This window comes from Cebus imitator, unplaced genomic scaffold (genome assembly GCF_001604975.1).
Source record: "Cebus imitator isolate Cc_AM_T3 unplaced genomic scaffold, Cebus_imitator-1.0 Scaffold226, whole genome shotgun sequence".
In the NCBI taxonomy this organism is placed as follows: domain Eukaryota; kingdom Metazoa; phylum Chordata; class Mammalia; order Primates; family Cebidae; genus Cebus; species Cebus imitator.
This window is the reverse complement of record NW_016107541.1, coordinates 881,059-902,173: the sequence shown is the minus strand read 5'-3', so window position 1 is coordinate 902,173 and position 21,115 is coordinate 881,059. Positions and strand designations below refer to the sequence as shown.

At 38.5% G+C, this 21,115-nt stretch overlaps 1 long non-coding RNA gene across 2 annotated transcripts in view; it reads left to right on the top strand.

The window, feature by feature from the left end:
* Positions 1 to 21,115, top strand: part of LOC108281391 — a 61,736-nt gene that overhangs the window by 16,893 nt on the left and 23,728 nt on the right. The window contains exons 2-3 of one of the 2 annotated variants that reach the window (XR_005195227.1): positions 6,615 to 6,732; positions 7,439 to 7,512. This is a non-coding gene — a long non-coding RNA (uncharacterized LOC108281391). The remainder of the gene's footprint in view (positions 1 to 6,614; positions 6,733 to 7,438; positions 7,513 to 21,115) is intronic. The other variant, XR_001815971.2, reaches the window with a different exon arrangement.

Sequence of the window (21,115 nt, the reverse complement as noted above, 5' to 3'; positions counted from 1 at the left end):
TTAACTATAAAATCTTAAATCGTTGCTGTCAAACTTCTTGACTATAATCTTAATTTTTCCAGAGCTGCACGTGTCAACTTTTCAGACTTTCTTGGCCTTGTCATTCTCATGTTCATCATATGACAATGTCTCCTCTTCCCAAAGAGGAATGGAGGCTCTCCAGTTATTACAGTATTATCATCTATCCTACTTTGCCTGAAAGTCTTGTTTATGTGTAATTATTAGCACTGCTACCCCTTTCATTGGCCAAAAGGTCCTGATTTAAACACCAAATATGTTGATCCTAAGTGTAGACACATTCAAATAATTCTTGTTAACTGAAAACATCCATTTCCTAGAAGCACACAAACAACTGCATAACAAGCAACCACAAGCCTCAGAGGCATTCATCAACAAAGATTTGTTTTGTTGGTGGGTTTGTGGTGTTCATCTGTGGTGGGTTGGCTGATCCTGGCTAGGTTTACTCATGAATCTGTGAATACTTCCAGGTCGGCTGATCCAGGGTGGTCTTTGGGGATGATTGAGGTGGCTCAACCTTCTCCCATGCAGCTGGTTAGGGCAAGTAACCTGGTAAGGGCTGCAGCATGAGAGAGTAGGGAAAAACAAGCACTTTTCCAAGACTTGTGTCAAGCCTGCTATCATCCTGTTGGCTAAAGCAAATTCCACTGTCAAAGTCAGAGTAGCAGAGCTCTGCAGAGTGATGTGGCAAAGGACATAAAGGGACAGTGTAAGAATTGGAGCATTTGTGCAGTCAGTCAGCCAAATGATGCACTGAAGGCTGACTGTGTTCACGTGCACCTCTTCTTTTGCCTCATAGCCTTAGAGAACGTGGTGTCCCTCCTTCAATTTGAGGGCTGTCTTTGAATCTCTTCTTGCTCTGTAGGGTCCCTTGTTTCTCAGGGAAAATGCTCGTGGTTGGTGAAAATGGTGTTCTGATTTAATCCCTGAAAATATTGGATTGAAAGAGTTACATAAAGGGTACTCTGATGCCACAGTCCTAGAGAAGATTTAATGAGTAACATAGGCACAAAGACTGTTCGGAAGATGTTTATAAGTTACGTTAGTCTGTGGGACATTCAGTGTTCTCAAGTCCTCCAGACTCCCTCATTCCCCATGACAAATGCACTTGGTTGGCAGGGATGGTATTGTGCCCTGCCAAATTGCAGGAATTCTTGGATAAGAGGTCACTAAGCTTCTTATAATCCATCCACATTGTCCTGAAACTCCAGCATAAATAACTATCTTTCCATGGGTGCAGAAGCATCCCTCTTGGGACCCAGGTTACTGAAATATAACATTTGAGGTTCAAATACAATGTTTTACTACACCATGCATGCCACCTTGCCATAGGTCATATAATAACCTACCATTATCACACATGCATAGTTGCACCAATCTATGCATTACAGAGCAGTCTGCTATCCTCAAGGACCAGGAGAGCATGAGTATGTCAGGCGCAGCCACTGCTCACCCTTGCTTTTTCAGTTTTGTTTTTTTCTTCCTCTTCATAGTCTAGCTTCCTTGGTTTCTCTCTCTTTCTTCTTCTTTCACCTTGTGGTCTGGTTGCATGCACCTGCTCCTCTTACACTTTCCAACATGAGTTGAAGCAGGAGGAGACCCTCACCAGATAGCCTGCCCAGTCTTGGACTTCCCAACCTCCAGAATCATGAGCCAAATAAACTTCTTTAATTTATAAACTCAGGTATTCTGTTACCACAACACAAAATGGACTAAACCAGTTCCCTATTTCAAGTTTGGTAAAACCTGAAACCTTTCTCTTGTGTGTCCAAGTTTCTCTTTGACGCTTTCCCCTTTTACTCTTTATTTTATTCACTCAGCTGTAACCACACTGGTTTTCTGACTCTTTTTTTTTTAAATGCCAGACATTTGTATTTGCTCTTCCCTCCACATGTAAAGCTTTTCCATTCAATATTCAGTTGGCCAAATTCTTCAATTCCTTTAAATCTTTGCACAAATCTCATTTTCTGAATGATCACATAGTCAACATTACTACTCCCCATCTGGTACTCCTGAACTCCTATTTGTTTTCAGTAACACTTAGCAGTTTCTAACATACCCTATAATTTTCTAATTTTCGTGATTATTGTAATTGTCTCCATTACTGTAAAGCAGAGTCCACAAAGCAGTTATATTTCTGTGGCTTTTATTCATCAGTCTATCCTGAAAGCTGAGAACAGTGCTTAGCAATAAAATTTTTTTGAATAAATTAATTAATGACTGCTTTAGGAACTCCTTAAGGAGCAGAGTGACACCTTTCTCATTTGTGTACCCAGCACTTTATTAAAGATTTAAACATTGTCAACCCTCAATCAATAATTTTAGGATGAATATGTGAAAAACAAGTTGTCTTGATAAGCAGCAGAGATACGAAAACAACTGTTAAATGAAGAGAAGGAAAACTATATTACTGATGATCCGAAAGGAAAACTGATTAAACTTCTTTAAATAAATTGAGGATGAGAAAACTGACAAACCTGACTTTCACAATTCTTTGTAAACGCTATTTTCAATTGTTTTTAATTAGCTATTTACTGAGGCAAGTGGGTCATCCAAATATATCACTGGATAAATCAGGAACCACAAACTATGTGTTTGGTAATAAATCTAAGTTTCAAAGTCAGATCTCTTCTCTGTACCAAAAGCGCTCTTAAAAACAAATGTATTGCTGGGGGCAGTGGCTTATGCATATAATCCCAGCACTTTGGGAGGCAAAGGCAAGTGGATCACCTGAGCTTGAGAGTTCAAGACCAGCCTGACCAACATGGAGAAACCCCATCTCTACTAAAAATACAAAATTATCTGGACATGGTGGCACACGCCTATAATCCCAGCTACTCAGGAGGTTGAGGCAGGAGAATCACTTGAACACAGAAGGTGGAGGTTGCAGTAAGCCGAGATCACACCATTGCTTTCCTGCCTCGGCAACAAGAGCAAAACTCCATCTTAAAAAATAAAAAAACAAATGTATGTGCTTAGTGTACTTCTTTAATACATTTAAATGTTAATCGATCAGTTAATAATCTTTTTTAAAATAACGGTTCTTTAAGGCAGTTTACTAAAACACAGTTAATGTTTAATGATTAATGTCTAAAATAGAGATAACTAAAATAGAGATGCTGTACCTTCAAGAAAATGAAAATTAAGGCAACAAGAATCATATTTCCAAATTAGAATGTAAAGTTGAGCTCCTGAGTGAAGAGTGAGCTGTACCCCTTCAACAGGGGGAACTATACCCCTTCATCAAATGGGAACTTTGAACAATTGCTGCACCAGTCTACAACAGCTCAACGTGGAAATTCATATCGTCTACCCTAAATGATCCTAATTTATTTTCTGTTTGTGAATAAGTAATCTGTCCCAGTTGTCACGGTGAACTTCACAGTTTTTTCTCTTCTTAGGGTCATAATCTCATATTGAAATAATCCACTTACTTATCACCTATCTAAAAGTATTCTTCAACAAAATAATTTTATGAGTATTTTTTAAATAAAGGAGATTCAAACATTAGTTCAAATTCTCCTGGCTTTGAAGATGTGAGCTAAGCATGAAATAGACTCTCTTGTGGTTTAAAAAAATAACAGTCATTAACTTTCTGGTGATTAAAGATAATTTGCCTGGAAGAAATAAAAATCTTCTCTGTGCTTAATTGAAGAAGAAATCATTTCTGCTTAACTTGAAGAGAAGTGTTTTCTGGAGCTCAGCACCTCTCCCTGGGACCAGGCACTGACTCTCACCAGCCAAATAACAGCCAGGCTGGGGTGACTTTGCTGGACTCTATCCCAGGACAGAGAGAGCCTGTTTGGCAGGGTCTACATAAAAGTTTCCTGGAAATGTGAAGCATCCTGCCCTAGGTGCTCCTCAGTCTGATTACATTTACTAATGCAGATAATTCATAAATGGAAGTGGCAGTCACAGAACAAATGAAATAAAGACACATGGAGACTGGGAATAAGATATATTTGTGTAAGAGCTCCTCAGACTTTAACACAAAGACAAAGAAGGTCTATAAAATAAAAACAAAGACCAAGAGTAGACTTGTCATTAGTAACTCCTTAAAAATATGTAGATTAAATTTACATTTTTTTAATTGCCATGAATTAGTGAGTTATTCTTGTTTGTCAGATGTCTTTCTTTCCCCAGCAAAACATCATGAAGGCAAAGAACCAAACTTGTGTACCCTCAAACCTAGGAGGGTCTGTCACCTAAAAGATGAAATTCACATGAATGTTGCACAAATAAGGTATGCTTCATTATACACTATGCAGAACTTCAAAGTTTTACATAGAATTGTGTTACCATTGATATATCAAATCAGGAAAATGGTTAAGTCTTGATTGTCTGAAGATTAATTCTTAGAGGAGTAAGTCCTGGTTTACACTTTTCATTGTCCTGGCATAAATATAGAATTCTGTTTCCCACTCAAAAGTGTTCCAGTTTGAATTATAAATTACATTGTCACTCTATTTATAAAATACTCAGGTCTAGGCATTTCAGCAAATTTGCTCCAAAAGACTGCAATGCTTTTTCCAATAAATGCCATGTCACAATTAATCATTCAACACTGTACTTTAAGAATTTATTTCTAGGTGCTTCTGCCTTTTCTTTATCCTGGTCCAGATCTATCTTTCTGTTTCTCTGAAGCAGTTACTTCCTCAAAGGGGAAGGCATCAAGGCTAAAGCAATGGCATGGATTATTCTCTAGCTGAAGATTGAAGAGGACATTTTATAAGAACAAAATGATGCTGTAGTTCAATATATACGTTCTGTTCAATCTTATTTTTTAAATATAAATTTAAACCTTTGAACTATATTGCTATGTGTAAAATACTTTCAGAATTCTTGAATTTAGGTTAATGTCAAAATTATTTTCCTTATTTTTTTCCTTATAGATATTTTCTGTATTCCTTTTAAAATTTTTATTTTTATTTCAATAGTTTTGAGGGTACAGGTGGTTTTGTCTTACATGTTGATATTGTTTGGCTGGGTCCTCACCCAAATCTCATTTTGAACTGTATCTCCTACAATTCCCATGTGTCCTGGGAGAGACCTGGTGGGAAGTAATTGAATCATGGGGGTGGGTCTTTCCCATGCCATAATCATGATGGTGAATAAGTCTCATGAGATATGATGGTTTTACAAGGGGGAGTTTCCCTGCACAAATTCTCTCTTGTTGCCACCATGTAAGAAGTGCCTTTCACATTCTGCCATGACTGTGAGGCCTCTCCAGCCACGTGGAAGTGTGAGTCCATTAAACCTCTTTTTCATTATAAATTTCCCAGTCTCAGGTATGTCTTTATAGCAGCGTGAAAACAGGCTAATACACATAAATAAGTTCTTTAGTGGTGATTTCTGAGATTTTGGTGCACCCATCACCTGAGCAGTCTACACTGTACCCAGTGGGTAATTTTTTGTCCCTCACCCTCTTCTTAACCTTCCTCCCTGAATCCCCAAAGTCCATTATATTATTCATATGCCTTTGCAGCCTCATAGCTTAGCTCCCACTCATACATGAGAATATATGCTATTTGCTTTTCCATTCCTGAGTTACTTAGAATAATGGCCTCCAACTCCATCTAAGTTGGTACAAAAGACATTATTTTATTCCTTTTTATGACTGAGTAGTAATCCATGGTGTATATATACACCACAATTTCTTTATCCACTAGTTGGCTGATGAGACTTAGATGTGTTTCATATCCTTACAGCTGCGTATTTCCTATATTCTTTGGTGCTATTTATGATCTTTCATGTTAACTTATTTTAAAAAATAAAAGCAACCTTCATTTTTAATTTAAAAACATAATCAGTAAACATAGGCCATACTAAGTGAAATAATTTTATGTAATATTCCTAAGTGCATGTTGTAAAGATACTTCCATATATCACCCAGCAACAAAGAACATTAAATTCTTTTTCAATCTTTTTGTTGTTCATCTACTCAATGCCAAATGTCTCTGTAAATTTTGGATTTTTTCTGAATAATCTCAGTGACAATTTTACATTACCATTTTGGAAACAAAGTTGTAAAACAAGATTCTTAAATTAGATATAATTTCTTTTTTGTACATGAATTTTTATAAGAAACTGTGAAATTCACAAGTAAATATGCTATCCAAGCATGTGTGATGAAAGCTGTGTCTCCATGCATATGTCCAGGCACACACACATGAAATCATTCCACAGGCTGACATATGCTCATGCCTATTTTCTGCCTTGCTTAATTAACACATCTTCTGCTCATGTGTATCTATAAGAATGTTGTACAAAAGCACCCTGTGATCTCTCACTCACATTCATTGTTGATTAGAAAATGATATCTGCTTTATAATTTCTTTGATTAACTCAGAATTGATACAAATTAGATTTGTGGCAAATTGTACATTAGCAAGAAACAGATGTTTAAATATAACGAAAAAAAAAACAAATTGCATTATTTTTATTCTTTCTGGGGAGATTGAAGCCTCTCTCCTACCCCCAAATCACACACACCATATCTGTAAAATGCAGGCCTACGGAGGTACCTGCTGTCTATGGTTCCATGGGTCAGTGGTGAGTTTAAAGATTATTGCTTTTTCTTACTGCCTTTGGAAAAGGATAAGGATGCTGCTGGCTTAGCTTCAAGAGGCTCTTCTGTCTCACAAATGGAGCTTCCTGATCCAACTGAAGACCGCAGTCAGAGGCCAGGCATTGTCTTGGAAGGCCACGCTGCAGGTGACCGATATGTGCTCCCAAATGTCATTTGGCTTCTTGACTACAGTAACCTGTATGTACTTCAACACATTATTTCCTGCCTACCTAGTAGGATAACATTTGTTTGACTATTTTTATTAAAATCACACTTAGTTAAAACACCATAAAAATAATTTTTGGGTAAAGGCAAGCTCCGGGTGGTTTGGAGACATCAGGGGAGGCTTTTCTATGGAAGGAGAGGGTATGGGGACAAATCTACATGAGAAATATGAATGAAGAGTGCTTTCATGGAGTGGAAAACAGACGTGCCATAGACACACTATGGTACTCATTGCACACTGAGGTCCTGGTGGGCACTACCTCAAACACCATCTCTGGACCCAAATCACATGCTCTCCAACAATGACCTTGTTTAATAAGCTCTTTAGTGATCATCACTTCCTCCTCCCGTGCACTTGTTCTATGACATTCCTGAGAGCACGTACAGAGTGAGGTGAAGTTCCCTTTGGAATTTTTTCTTCTCCTTCAGTCACTTCTAAAACCTCCCCAGCCAATCCCCATAAAAACTTGCTCACCATTCACACACAAGTTAGGAACTCCATCTCTAAGAGCTTGCCAGCTTGGGATCCATAGCCATCGGAGAGGAATCTGAATTCCATTCTTGAATATTGTTCAGATAATTCATGTGTTTTTGACTGACTGTGCTTTTTTGTATACTTTGACGCAGAGGCTCTGGGTCAGATGGTACAAGTTCAGACTGTGGTGCCAAACACCGAAGTCCAGTTCATTGTCTGTCTTTAGGTGAGTGTATGTGAGTCTTACTCTTAATGTTACTGGCTCCTTTTATAGTTACATAATGCATTTTAATTGTTCTACTAATTATATGTCCATTGGTGCAACTCAGCTTCACCTACCAAAGTACATGTCCAACTCAATTGCCCCAACAAATGTGTAGTTATCCATGAAAATGTGTTCTAACATATAGAGTTGTTGTCTACACATTTCCATTCATTTTTTGAACATTAAATTCTGTTGTTATAATTATTCTAATTGCTCTGTAAAGTTCTGACACTTGCTTATTAAATAGAAGGAAGACATAGAAAAAATAGAAGCAAATCCAGTTGTTAGACTTTTAAAATATAAATTGAAGCGTTCCACTATGTATGTAATGGTGTAAACAGGTCAAATGCATTATACTATCCAACAGAATGTTGTGCAAATGATGTTTGAGGTGGAGAAGAAATTATCTCCTGACATCTAGAAGCTGACCTGACACTCACAGCTGGGACATCTTCTCCCGTTGGACATAAACATTATCAGAGAATACCAACCTCAGACAAGGTGACTCTGAGACTGTAGTAAAATAAAGTGAAACAAAGCGAAACAAATCAAGTCCACCTTACAATTCTGTTGAAGCATAGACAAAAACAAGATCATTGTGCCACTTAAGAATGGAGTATACTCCCTGCCCTCTGCTGAATAAGTGACTGCTGTTTGTTTTTTTTTTTTAAACCTCATCATAGGTTAAAAAAAAAAAAAAAACTTTTATCATAGGTTAAAAAAAAAAACAAAAAATACTGGTAACTCCAGCTTTCTAACAATATCTAATCCAGTGCAAACCTCTTAGGACCTCTCCTGAATGACCTACCTGAATCCAAATCCTATAATAGGCTCATTTTAACACTTTCCTTCTGAGACACCCACCATTCTCTATGGCATATGCTCACCAAATTTGCCTAACCATAGGAGTGTTTCTGGTGGTCTTGGGTTTGTTTACTTGCTAAAAAAAATTGACAGTCTAAGTAATTCTCAAGTTTCTCTTGAGTTTGCTCAATTAAATTAACAGCTTTGCAGAATTTTGTCAGCTGTGTCTTTTTGCTTTTAAGTTAATTATGAGGCAAGAAAGTTGTAAGGCAGTGGCCTTTTCTTGACACCCTTTCCTTCCCTAAATGGTTTCCCCAGCAAACTAGAAAGAAGAGAGTAAGAGATGGTCCTCAGAGCTATCAGAGTCACCAGGCACGGTGATCACTGTAATTGCTAAAGCAAATTTAGGTCACTCAAATCACTAAAGTTCATTTTATTTCAATTTTTTTTTTAAAAAAAAGTGTTTTCCAAGCTCTTCCCAAAAGCACTAAAATCATTTTCAAAGTACATTTAGATATCTGTTTGAAGGCAAAATGTTTTCACGTCCTGCATAAAACAAACATGAATAAAGATATATAATACTTTATCTTTTTCCTCCTCTGCTGTAAGTTTTCAAAAAGAAAAGCTCTTTAATTTGACAAAGACTTTATATCACTAGTAGCGAAGAATTTCTGCTGGTTATAATGTGCAAAGACATGTATTTTTCTAAAATGTGTAGCAAATTGTGCTGATCATATTTGGTGTTAGCAACTGCAGGTTGATGTGGAACCTAATTAACACAGTCTACTCATGTGCTTTGCTCACACCAATATCCCATCATTCAGAAGTGAGATTTTGCCACAATATTCTGTGTAGGAAAACTGTGAACTCAATTGTGTCTTCCCCACCCCTACCCACCAAATCTATATGTTGAAGCCTTAATTCACAATGTGATGAAATTGGAATAAAAAGATAAAGTCAAATTGATGACGCAGTAGGCTGTCTGGTGCACTGTTGCCATGATGCAGGTCACTGCAGGGAGGGCATGAGGAGGAAGCAGACAGTTCATACCCCAGCGGGGGCCTCTGCGATGGGGCCAGGCCAGGTTGTGCCACTGGGCGAGGGGGAAGCTTTGGTTTCCCAGGAGTGCTGGGGCCACAGCAGGAACTCAGGACAATGTTGCCCCTTCCCCAGGCCCAACGAGGAAATGAAGAACTGTCCCAGGCTGTGAGGGTGCACAGCTGGGTGTGGTGCTCCATGGAGCTGGGGAAGCCTTGGACAAGCAGGAACTCTGCCCTTTCCAAATTGACTGGGTGGGAGCTCCCCAGGTGCAACAGCAGGCTTCCCAAGCCAAGGCTGCAACCCCAGCTACCCATGTGCTCTCAGGAGCTGGGAGTAGGTGCCCAGCTCTGCCTTCCTGGGTGGGGCTGCAGCCACCCAAGTTGTGGCTGCAGATCCTGGCCTCCCACTCCACAGAGCAGGCAGGAGCCTGACCCCATTCCCCTAATCCCATTTGCATAGCTGCAGCTGCCCAAACGGCTGAAGACCCAGGCATCTCTGCATCCTTGCAGGCTTACAGGTGCCTGCTCCTGCCTCCTGGCAGCTCCCCAATGCCCGCAATGGCTCCCATCTCTGAGTGGAGCTGCGGCCAAGCCCAGGGGTTGTCACAGCCCAGCTGGGTGTGTGCACGCTTGGATCAGTGCTGATATGCTAGCGCTCCACTGCTTTGGCCCCCTCTTGACTTTGGGAATGGAGGAGTGCAGGAAAGGAAGCTGAGTAGGGGCTGAGGGAGGCTGGAGGCTGGCCTGCAGGTGCCGCTTGGTGACAGCAGCCTGGATGCCATGAATGGCCACAGGAAACAGACAGGCTCCTGGGCAGATGGGGGCAGGTCCCCAGTGAAGCCCTACCTTCAAGCCAGCATAGTCCTGAAGCCTGGGTGCTGGCCTACCAGTACTGCAGAAGGGAGGGGGATCTCACAGTGCCTCTTTCTGGGTCCTCCCATCACTGCCCAAGGACCATTCAATATGTACTTCCCACCTCTGATGCCCATAAAAGCCCTGGGCTCAGACAGAGCAGGGAAGAGGATGCAAAGACTACAGGTGACCAGCTGCAGAGAGGAGATACTGTCTCTGCTGATAGCTGGAGACAAAGGGATAACCTGCTGGCAGTGCAGAGAAGAGCCACCCTCTCCAGGGTCTCCTCTCTGCTGAGAGCTCAACACTCCAGATGACCTGCCTACTGACAGGGGCTACCCACTGTGGGTCTTCTCTAACCTGTTGTAATACTCAATAAAGCTCCTCTTCATCTTCTTCACCCTCCACTTGTCTGCATACCCCATTCTTCCTGGACATAGGACAAGAACTCAAGCAGAGGCACCACTGGCCACAGAGGTTTCTGGCCACCAAAGTGACACCCCAAAGATCCCATAACAAAAAGAGGTAATAAGGGTGGGGCCTTAATTCAGTAGGGCTGGTGTCTTTATATGAAGAGGAAGACACCAGAGCTCACTCTCTCTGCATGTGAGAACACATAGAGGAGGAGCTTCACCGAGAGGCAAACCCTGCTGGAACCTTGATATCAGACTTCCAGTCTCCAGAACTTTGAGAAAATAAATTTCCGTTGTTTAAGCCTCCAGTCTATGGTCTTTCGGTATGATGGCTTGAGCAGACTAATATAAGAGTGAATCATTAAGCTGTTTACAGTGACCCCTTCCTCATTCACTATATTAAGAACAAATGTTGTCTAAAAGAAAAATAAAAGATTACCTTCTTGGAAAAACTTTTATCAGTTAAGACAAAACAGAATATTATAAAGATAAGATTTTCAGTTTTTCTCTACTTCACTTTTCCCAGCCTTCTTAAGATATAAATTATGTACAATAGAGGTCTCACAATTTAACTGTGTACTTTCCAAAGTTTTATCAGTTGTATACAAGTATGTAACTACTACCCCGATCAAGATATAGTACATATCCTTCAGCTAACATATTTCCCATGTCCCTTTGTGATCAACCCCCTATTTCTAATCATCGATATTGAAAAGGGAAGTATTAATCTGCTTTCTATCACCATAGACAGTTTTTTTTCTAAAAAATGATAGTGTTGGTCATACAAGTTTAAGTTATGGGAACAGAGAAGTGTAAGGTTACTTTATTGCTTAGCTTTCATGAAGGAGTGAAGAAATGTTTCTACTGGAACATCTATACTTTTTTTTTTTATATGAATTCAAGTAAACCCACAAAACAAATTTTAAGTTTCCCTCCTGGGATAACCAAGGAAGTTCCCAGAACTTCCCTTCCTCACAAGTTTACAGGAAATAAACAGAGCATTAAAAAAAAAGGTCATACGTTTTCCTGTGGGACAAGTAGCATATTCTTGTCTCTTTTCCGGCTCCTCCTAATGAAGTACAACTGTAAACCCTGGACATAATTCAGGATACAAGCAAAAGAGGACTCTGAAAAAAGAAGAGGAAAGTGAGCTCATTTGGAACCCCAGGATATGGTTTGGCTGTGTTTGCACTCAGATCACATCTCGAATTCCCACGTGTTGTGGGAGGAACCAGATGAGACGTGATCGAATCACGGGATCAAGTCTTTCCCATGCTATTCTCATGGTAGTGAATAAGTCTCATGAGATCTGATGGTTTTATAAAGAGGAGTTCTCTACCGGGTGCAGTGGCTCATGCTTGCAATCCCAGCACTTTGGGAGGCAGAGGCAGGTGGTTCACTTGAGGTCAGGAGTTCGAGACCAGTCTGTTCAACATGGTGAATTTCCATCTTTACTAAAAATACAAATATTGCCTGGGTGTGATAGTGGGTGCCTGTAATCCCAGCTACTTGGGAGGCAGAAGCAGGAGAATTGCTTGAACCTGGGAGGTGGAGGTTGCAGTGAGTTGAGATCATGCGTGCGATTGCACTCCAACCTGGGCAGTTCTATTCATCTGTCCTCAAGTTTATCCTCTGTTACCTCCACTCCTTTATTGAGCTCATCCAGTGAGTTGCTTACTTTTATTAAAAAAATTGTCATTATATTTTTCAGTTTTATAATTTTCATTGACTTTATTTTTATAACTTCTTTTTCTTTGATAAGATTTTTCTAGTCATTACATTGGTTCCAGAGAATGTATAATAGAATGGTGAAGCATTTTTCTGATGGTTGCTTTAAAATCACTGTCAGATAATTCCAACATGTGATTCATCTTAGTGTTGGTATCAATTGATTTCTTTTTTTCCATTCAAGTTGCGATGTTATTGGTTTGTATTATGACAGGTAAATTTGTGTTGTATCCTGGACATTTTGCCTATTATGTTAGAAGACTGGTCTAATGTAACCATTTTATTTTAGAAGACAGCCACTGTGATTAGGTGTAGTATGCAGGACCTGTGATGTTTTTGAAGGTTGTGATTCCAATGACAGTTTACTTGTTATTTTAGTAGGTGTTTCTTTATCTGCTTGGTTTACATCATGCCACCTGAGCCATCCTGGTCCCTGCTGGCGGTGCCTGATGTAGTAAAAGGGTATCCCCAGACTAGATGCAGGCTGTCTCTCTGTGGGAAAGAGGAGTCTTAGGCCTGCAGGCACCAAGAGGATTACCTGGATGGGTACTTGGTATGGCAAAATCCCTCCTGCCATTGGGGATGTAGAGGACTCCCTGAGCTGGGTGCTGGTACCCCTTGGCTGCACCAGTGTTTTGGGGTGGGGGAGTGGAGTCTCAGTTCAGTGGACTCAAAGAGTCTTCCAGGTTGCTTACCGACTGGGTTGTGTTCTGCCCTCTGGTTCCACCTGCCCACCTCGGTATTTCTTAACAGAGGAGGGGACTCTCACTTGCAGGAAAGAAGAGAGATTCCTACCTCTACTTACCATTATCAACCCATTGCTAGTGCTGTTGAGTTTGCCTGGTGCTGTCAGTGGGGGAGGAATATTTAACAGAGGGAAGGAATGGATGTTCTGTTGCTACGTTAGAGGTCGGGGAGTACCAGACCTGGGGTGCCTTCTGTGGGGTGGAGGGTTGTATGACGTCCTGTCTCTGCTTTTCTCCAATCATGATGTCCCAAACCTGTTCCCTTCCTGCCACCTTTCAGAAGTCTCCCTTGGTTGCTTGTTACATTATCCCCAGAGTTTAGAGTTTTATTTGGTGAAGAAAACAGGGAGAAATGGGTCTAAACCATCTTCTCAGGATCAAAAGTGCTGATTTGCCTAACTGAATTTTCACAAACATGCCATAAATTTTGACTTGGATGCCATGCTTTAACACAAAATTTAACTCGAAATGGATCATATACATCAGTAAAAATCAATCAAAGTTAGAGAAAAAAAAGCATAAGAAACAAAATTAAGAATTCAGAGTTAAGCAAAAAATGTTTAGATTTCAGATAAAAAACATAATTCATAAAAGGAAAATTCATAATATGTATCATAGAATTTTTAAAAATTGATATGTAAAATGCCCTGTTATGCTAATGCCAAAGCAAGCTACATACTGGGGGAAAATATTTAGAACCATGAATCCAACAAAGAAATAGTATTTAAAATGTATAAAGAAGTCTTGATATGCAACATTAAAATAAAGCACACAAAAGCAAAAAACAATATTACTAGCAAAGGGACAAAAGACATGAAGAGATATTTCACTAAAAAGGATATACCCATGTCAAATAAACATATGAAAAGATGTCCAAAATCTTTTACCAGTAGAAAAATGCATGCTAAAACTATAATGAGATTTCACTACACATCTATTAGAATGGCTAGAATAAACAACAGCAAATGTTTATGAGGATTCAGAAAAACTGGATCACACATACATTGCTGATGGGAATGTAAAATGCTATAGCCAAAAACAGTTTGGCAGACTCTTATAAGAATAAACATGTAACTACCATACAACTCAGCAATTGCACACTTGGGCATTTATCCCAAGCACGCTACTTGGCAATAAAAAGGCACGAACTGCAGACACATTCAACAGCATCAATGCATCCACAGGGAACTATTGTGATAGGAAAGCCAATCCCAAAGAGTTGTAATACTGCATGTTATTTTTGTGTAGCATTATTGAAATATCAAAATTATAGAAATGGACAACAGATTCATGTGGCCAGGAATCGGGGTTGGGAGAGGGAAGGAGATGGACATGGTGTGCAAGGGCTGCAGGAGAGATCCCCGTGGGAATGGAGCATCTCTGCATCTGCATGGTATCAATGTCAATATTCTGGATGTAATACAAAACTAATTTTACAAGAGTTTACACAGGGCAAAGGGTATGTGGGACCTACCTGTATTGTTTATTACAACATGTGACTCTACATTGATCTCAAAACAAAAAGTTTAATTAAATAATCAAGGCCACAGTCTCAATCTGATTACTGATAAAAGACAACCTGAAACATGCAACTCTAGGTCTGTTAGACAAATGGTTCTTTATACTAAGTCTCGCATTAGGCAGATTTGGTTAAGATATTATAATAGTACAGAAATGTATTCATGCACAGTTTTTCATCCCAAGTGTATCATTAATATATTAGTATAATATGTATTATTTACAACATTCATGTACTACATGAAATGTTGTAATATGATATATAAATATAGCATATTAGAACATGTATTTATATAATTAGTATATAGCATACAGCATTGTATACCAACATATATATAAGCATGGACCCATGAATATTTTTTTTTATCCATTGAGTTATAATCCAATTCCTTCCTATTTATTTTGTTGCTCAAACTGTTCCAGCTTTGAACACTGAGGGCTCTGTTGATAAGTTCTTATGTCTTTTGGGGTGCTAGATGTGCTCAGTTCTACTGGGTATAGGTAGTTTTATTCCCCTTCAGTGGGCAGAGATTGTGTATGTACATATATATATATATATATCATGTACATATGTTGTACACATATGTTGTATCATATATGTTGTACATACACATATCATATATATCATATATACATATCAACATATATATGTACATATATATGATATATTGTATATGTATCAAGATATATATGTGTATCAATAGATATGTATATATAAACAGATATATATACATGTATCTATGTTTACTTTATGGAAATAAAAAGAGAGACAGGGAGAATAAAGATGAATTTATTCTGAGAGCCATGACCTTAATCTAGCACTATAGAATTTATTCCAGTTTTTCCTCACTGATTACTTGTAATTTCTTTCTTTGATTGTGAGAAATTCAGAAATCTAACTTTCACATGATGTACAATATATTTATTTATTTTTGAAACTCTAGTATTCATCCAAAATATCTTCATAATTGCTAAAGTGTAACCCTGAGAGAAACGCATTTACCAACTACAGCACAGAGTCTGGGTACAGGCCTTTTTTGACTTTAACCTTACAGTATCCACTTAAAAAAAAAAAGACTTTTTCCAAGTTACTCAGGTCAAACCCCTTCCCACCCTAATATTATATTATAAACTTGTAATCGAGTTATATTCATCTGTCATTGTCTTCCATCTTGGATTTCTCCTAACATCCTGGTAATTTTTTTGATACAATAAAAGTCAAACTTTATGAAATAAAGCTCAGTGGATCCTCACAATTGAATAGAATCTTGGATCCTTCACCAGAGTCCCTTAGAGAACAGAAGGGCCTCATTCCTGTGAAAATTTCCTTTTGTGCCTCAGCCCCTTAACTTACTCTCCCTCAAACCCTGGTGAACAGTGGTCTGTTTTCCTCTCCCTCTAGTTTTACTTCTTGCAGACTGTAAGGTAAAATGGATTGTTACAATGTTATATGTTTCCTTTTGGGACTGATTTCTTTCACTTTAGCAACACACATTTAAGATTCATCCATGTTGTTCACGAATAGTTTGCTTTTTTTTTTCTGAGTAGTGTGTCATTTCTTTCACGTAAGGGCACTGAGTTATTTCCATTTTTAGGCAATTATGAATAAAGCTACTATAACAATTTACATATAAGGTTTTGTGTGTATTCAAGCTTTCAATATACATATGGTAATGTGTGTATAACTTTAAAAGAAGCTGCAAAACTATGTTTCAGAGTGGTTTCACACGACTGGATTTCCATCACCAATGAATGAAAGTTTCTGTTGATCCACATTATATCTGACAATTGCTAGTATTAATTTATACATATGCAACCGCTCTAAATAAGGTGTAAGGGTATCTCATTGTGTTTCTGATATACACTTCCCTGATGACTAATGGTGGTGAGCATTTTTTCATATGCTCATTTGTCACCCATATATTATTTTGAATGAAGTGCTTCATCAGATATTTGCAACTATTTTTATTGACTGTTTATATAATTGTTATGTTTAACTGTTCTTTATATATTCTTTCTATATAATCCTTTATCTGATTGTGTGATTTGCAAATACTTTGTCCAAGTCTTTGGCACACTTTTTCTTTATTTTAACAGAGGCTTTCAGATAAGTTATCTGAAAACTCACTTCCAAACTGTAGGTCATGTGGATTTTCTCCTACATTTTCTTCCCAAAGTGTTATAATTTCACAATTACATTTAGGCTTATGATTCATTTTCAATTAATTTTTAAGACATTAACTGAATAAGAAATAAGAAATGTATAAGAAATGCAGTTTTTGTTGAAGTCCACTTTTTTTCACATGCTGTGTTCTAGAATTATTTCTTTAAAGACATATCATGGATTTAACATTACAATTTGTCAATAAGTGACTGTATTTCTATGTATCTATTTCTGGACTCTTTATTCCATTGGTCTATGTGTTTTTCTTTTATATAATACACTACTGTCTTAATTACTTTAGATTTATGATAAGTTTTTAAATCAGGGAGTGTAAGATCTCTAGATATCTTTTACTTTATCAGAATTATTTTGGATATTTTAGTTTTTGCCTTTCTATATAAGATTTAGAGTTATCTTTTTAAAAGTATTGCAGTTTTTTAAAGACGACCTTGAATCAATAGATTAATATTACTGATCTTCCAATCCATAAATATGAAATACATTTCTATTTAGATTTTCTTCTATTTCTGTCATCTAGCTTTTGTTGTCTTCAGAATGCAAAATTAATACTTTTTTTGTTAGATGAATACATAAGTATTTTATTTCTGGTGATATTTATAACTGTTAAATATTTTTTCTTTCTTTCTTTTTTCTTTTTTTTGGATGGAGTCTCACTCTGTCACCAGGCTGGAGTGCAATCTCGGCTCGCTGTAACCTTTGCCTCCCAGGTTCAAGTGATTCTCTTGCCTCAGCCTCCTGAATACTGGGATTACAGGCACCCATCATGATGCTTGGGTAATTTTTGTATTTTTGTAGAGACAGGGTTTCACCCTGTTGGCCAGGCTGGTCTTGAACTCCTGACCTTAGGTGATTTGCCCGCCTCGCCCTCTCATAGTTCTGGGATTACAGGTATGAGCCACCATGCCAGGCCTGGTTCCGTGTTTTTACAATTGCAAATTGTGCTGCTATAAACATGCACATGAAAGTATCTTTTTCATATACAGGGTAACGACTTATTTTCCTCTGAGTAGAGATCCACTACTGGATCAAATGGTCGTTCTGCTTTTAGTCCTTTATCTTGCTGCTAAAACCATTTTTCTGATCTTTCATATCCTCTATCTTTTCCATTACAGATGTTACCATATTAATCATAGGAATTTTTATTTCCCTGCCTGATAGTTCTAGCATCTATCTTATCTCTTAATCTGATTCTGATAATTGCTTTATTTCTGTGGATTGTGTTTTTTGTTGTTGCTCCTTTTTTATAAGGTGCACACGCACATTCACACACAATTTGGATAAGCCGTACAGGATAGTGGATACTGAAATATCTTCTTTAATGATTGAATTTGAGCACCCTTTTCTTCTGTTAAATTATTAATAGGGTGATTTGTACTGATGTAGTCAGGAGTCAAACTGGATTTGATGGGTTTTGCTGCTACTGTTACCCTCAGGGAAGCCTAGGCTTCAAGTTACCCTAAGTGATCTTTCTCTGGTTTCTGGGTTTAAAGTGTCAGTTCCTTTGCCAGTGATGTTTTCTTGATGGCTCCTGCTGGCTCTTCCATGGGGTCATGAGTTTTCCCTTTGTGCTGCTTGACAGAGATAATTTGGCTTCTGCAGCTCTCATCTCTGTGTTCCTCTGTTATTTTTACCGAAGTGTTATTGTGGGGTCACAGTGGAGAAGGACTAGCTCTGATGTTCAGATTAAACACTATACACCTGGTGCCTGAGGTGCGGCCTTCACACCAGGGGCTCCTGCCCTTTCGTTTGCTGTGCTGGGCCCTAGGGGTAGGGGATATTTTTAATTACTATTTCTTAATTCTTTATTTTTTTATTTCCCCCAGCTGTAGTGGTCTCTGTCAGTACCTCAGGTCACAGTTTCCTTGCTCTTTCCCCTGGAGATCACCCTGTGGCGTTTGATGTTTCCTATGGGAGACAGAACAGAGGGATCTGGATAAGCTGTCAAGGTTGATGGCTTTTTTTTTTTTTTTTTCTTCCAACTGCAACGGATTACTACTACTGTGCTGTGCCTTAAGGAAACAGTTTTTGTTGCTGTCTCCTCTACAAGTTAAGGTTGTTACCTTTCCTCTACAAGTTAAGGCTGTTACCATAGTAAATGGGGGAAGTAACTGTGGGAGAGTTTCTCCTGTGCTTGCTGTTCTGCTCCCCTTGCTAGCACCATGAGGGATGCTCCCTTGGGATTCCCCAAAGCCTCCTGTGAGCACACAGTGGGGTTTCCAGAGGGGAAGCTTGCCAGCATCAGGAGCTTCACAGTTCCATTCTAGCTCATGCTCACCCTGTAGCAATTTAGGAACTTTGTAGCTGAATTTTCTCTGCAGTTTATGAGGTTTTTGATGATGTCTGTCCGAGGCAGGCAAATGCTCCATTTCTATTTCTCTCTGCAGACCCCTCTTTTTTCTCGAAGTTTCAGGTTGCTTGTGCTTGTTTGTGTTGTGCCTTGAACTTTCTGATGGGTGCAGGAAGTCATTGATTTACAATTTGTTCAGAGGTTTTATTTATTTTTTTTCTTTCTCTGCTAAAGTAACCTTCTTATCAGCTTTTCTCATGTCCAGGCTGAAAACAGAAGTCTATAGCAAACTCACAGTAAAACTGAGTAAATCAATAAACTTTTTCGTTACCGACCAGATCTAGGGAATTTCTACTGGGTAATCTCCCCTTCTGTCTACATGTTTAGGCTAACAAGAAATCACCTTGTAAAATCAGTGTCACCATGCACAGCCTCTTAAGAGTAGATACAATGGAAGTAGCACCACACAGTACAATGAATAATTCCTGTGGAAATGTGGCACAGGTTTCACGCAAGAGGCTGGCTCTGAGGAGGAAAATAAAATCAAAAGAATAGTTAATATTAGGACTAGGTTATTAGGAAAAATAAGAGTAAGCAGAAATAAGTAACCCTCCCAGCTTAGCCCAGCTAACTGCAACTGCAAACTTATCTCGCAGCCCGCATTCCAGGCTAGTCATAACAACTGCATTTAGAGAAAGTTGAGGTAGAGCAGACCTAGCATAACCCTGCTCTTTACTCAGATAGGAGCACCAGAGCGTATCTTTATGCCTGCAGTCCGCACATACTTCAGAAATTCCTGCTGCAAGGTTAAGAGGTCAAGATAACCATGAAGAAAATATGTTTTCCCAAGATTGTAAAACTCGATTAACTGTTTGTCAGAAACCTGTTTCCTGCCCTATTTTCCCACCTCAAGTTGTATAAAAGAAACACATTCTCTTTGTTCAGGACCGGCGGCCATTACAGGCATTAACCTTGCCTTGAGTGGGTGCACCAGTAAATTCTCTGGAGTCTCTGTGTGCTCTCTTTGCCCTTCTTAACTTGAATTCCTGCAGCAGCTCACCTAAGCTTTCACACTTGGATAGAAGTTAAGATCTGCAGATTACCAAACTTTTTGTATATGGTTAGGTATTGTATTAAATATTGATGAGAAAATTTATGTAAAATATGTACATTGTCTTTTCTTTTGGCTTTCCAGTGTTTTCTAGTTATGCTAGCATATGTATACTCATGATATCATCTTTGCTGCTATGTAGTGGTACTAAGTTTTAATCTAAGGATCTGTGCTTCAAACATCTGAGTGTCTCTCTTGGAAATAATAAGCATAATGTGCAATTAAATTTTTCTTTTCCTTATTCTTGCTTTTACAGATGACATCTGTTTATCAACTTGGGAAAGTATGTGGCCTTTATATACTAGAATTGGCAAATTCATTAGAGAAATAGAAAAGAGATTCAGATACAATTAAATTAAAAGAGTGATCAGGAGTGATACATTGTCATTATTCATTACATGAGTGCAGACATCTCAATTAAACAACCACAAACTATTCCTGGGGGTATCAGTTACAGAAGGAAATACTGTAGGCAGCATCTTAAAACTACACCCAATTTCACGCTGCTGTCCCTATAGTAATATAAACAGTGAACTTATTTATTTTTTGAAAAGCCACAAGCAAAAATTTTAAGACCAAAAAATCAGACCCGGCTACCGCGTTTCTGTATGTGGGATATTCTGTGCAGTTTTAATTACCAGAAATCTTAACTGATAGAGTTAAAAGGTGAAATGAGACATTTACAATGATCAAGCAGATGGGAAGGCTGCTGTTGGAGGTGCAAATGAAGAAATTTGACTTTTCCTTAGGATTCAACACATATTGGAGGCAAGATAGAAGGGAGAAAGGAAGCAAGTGAGCAAGAGGCATGATTAAAATCTGTTAATCCTGAAGTACAGAGTTGGATGATTATGGACTTTTTCAGTGCAATCTGGATCTC